This window comes from Microtus ochrogaster, chromosome 10 (genome assembly GCF_000317375.1).
Source record: "Microtus ochrogaster isolate Prairie Vole_2 chromosome 10, MicOch1.0, whole genome shotgun sequence".
Classification (NCBI taxonomy): Eukaryota; Metazoa; Chordata; class Mammalia; order Rodentia; family Cricetidae; genus Microtus; species Microtus ochrogaster.
In genome coordinates, this window is record NC_022016.1 from 48,771,679 (window position 1) to 48,774,037 (window position 2,359).

Here is a 2,359-nt window from a genome sequence, read left to right on the forward strand (position 1 = left end):
TCGAGACCAGCCTGGTCTACAAGAGCTAGTTCCAGGACAGGCTCCAAAACCACAGAGAAACCCTGTCTCAAAAAACCAAAAAAAAAAAAAAAAAAAGAAAACCTTGGCATATGGGCCTCCATCTTGGACAGTTTGTATCCTTCCACTTCTCAAACACGGTGTCCCCACGTTTGCCCTCTGGCAGAAAAGCACCGGACCCTCCACCTGGCCCACCTCCTCCTCAAGTTCTGCAGATGTATGCCCGCAAAGTGGGTTTTGCTCTAGATCTTCGCCCTCGCAGATGAGATGAAGACGTGTTGTATAGTCCAGAACTTGCTCAGCGAGGTCATGACGATGACGCCTCCCATACCAGAGAAGACAACGGCGATCCTGAAGACATGGATCAGGATAAGCATGACGACAGTACTGATGACAGTGATACCGCAGATCTGAGGCCGAGAGTGAGGGGGATGCTTTTGGGCACCGTGATGTCAGCGAGCGAGACCACCCTGAGGAGCAGAAGTCAGGTCTGAGTGTTCCGGTGTGCCTGGAAAATCAGGGAAGACCATGAAGGAACTGACTCCTCTTCAAGTCGTGATGCGATGCTTCGGATGGCAGGTCAGGAAACCCCTGAGGAAGAACCGGAAGTGGAGTTTTCCCGAGGATGATGGCTCTGAGGATTCTGAGGTGGGAAAGCAACCACAGAAGCCTCATGAAAAGGATTCCCACTGGGATGGCACATCTGCTGCCCCTTCACAGCAGGCTCCTCCCCAGATACAAGCCCCTCCCATGCCAGGACCACTGCCTCTTGGACAAACGCCTGCCCCACCCTTATGGCCTCCTGGGCCACATCAAGGGGCTCCTCCATTCCACCTGGAATATCTGGAATTCAAGGGCCTTTTACCACGACTTTTAGCTCCAGGGCCAGCACCAGACCGACCTCCTGGCCCTCCCCCAGGTTCATCTCCAGGTCTTCCCCCTGCTCCCCTCCTCCAGGACCTCCACCAAGGCTACCTCCTCCTGTACCTCCAAGTATCCCTCCTCCTCTTCCAGGCATGATGCGCCCACCCTGGGTGCTTCCTCTCGAACCTGTCCCCCATCCCCGGGCTTTTCCCTCCAGCTCCCTTGCCCAACCTGGGGGTACTGAGTGCCCCACCCAGCCTCATTCAGCGACCGGAGTTGACTTAAGCAAGTGCAGTCACCATCGAGAAGAAAGCCACAGACACCATCAGCACCAAGCCCAACATCACCAATTCCAAGGCAGAGGTCAACGGTTTTGTGCCCACTGCACTGAGAGTGCACCGGGAAGATAAGGGGGCTACTGCTGTCCCCCAAAGGAGGTCAGAGGGTGATTCTGCTGTGCCTGTTGCCAAAACAGCCCCCAGATCTGGTCTTTCTGTTCCTGTCCCAGTACAAGCTAAGGACGATGTTTTTGAAGCGTTCATAAGAGGCAGTGTCCCCGCCTCCTGTCGCTTGCCTTGCTGGGGTTCCCTCCCTGCACAGGGCGTTTCTCTACAATAGACCGGGACGGGAAGCTCTGCTACTGAAACACGTTCCCTAGGACGCCACCATTTCAGCCCCTTTCTTCCCCTCTCCATTTTGGGGATTACATCAGAGAGGTCTTAGTTATTTGTAGACTATGGGATTCTCCACTATGGGCACTGGAGTAGAAAGTGGGGGGAAAGGTTTATTTCATCTTGACTTTTGTGTTTGAGTTATTTAATATTTTCCTGTAAATATTTTGTAATATTTTACTTGTAGTGAAATGGATTACAATGTCATTTCCTATTTCCAAGCAGAATATGTGGGAAGGAAATGTACAGTTTTCGGATTGAAGTCGTTTCCCACGCCCTAACCTCTGAGTCTTTCATGGAGAAATAAAATGTTCCATACAAATAAATGAATAAGTTGACTATAATCTGTCTATTTATTTTTTAAATTTTGCTTATTTTACTTATATGGGTGTTTTGCCCGCCTACATATGTGTGCTCCTCTTGCATGACTGGCACCTGTAGATGCCAGAAAGGGGTCTGTCCTGGAACTGGAGGTACAGCCGGTTTTGAGATGCTCTGTGCATGCTGGGAACCAAACCACGGTCCTCTGCAAGAAGGACCTTCTCGCTAGCCCAGTGCACAGCTGGTTTAATGAACCTTGGGCGGTGTCATCACTCAAGAACCACCAGGTCCTGAGACTGTTCACGGAGTCACGGATGAATAAGTCTACCTGGTTTTCAAAAGCATTAGATCATCCAAGACCTGATCCTGCTCCGGAGATGACTGCAGTTCCCAGGACTGTCCACTAGGAAGCGCTGCTCCGTGACAGCCACGTCGCTCTTCCTCACTCCCTTCTCGTTTCCTAGCCCAGCTAAAAAGCCCGCCTC

At 51.5% G+C, this 2,359-nt stretch overlaps 1 pseudogene; it reads left to right on the forward strand.

The window, feature by feature from the left end:
• Window positions 1-97: 97 nt before the first annotated feature.
• Window positions 98-1,500, forward strand: LOC101991371 (annotated as a pseudogene).
• The last annotated feature ends 859 nt before the right edge of the window (window positions 1,501-2,359 follow it).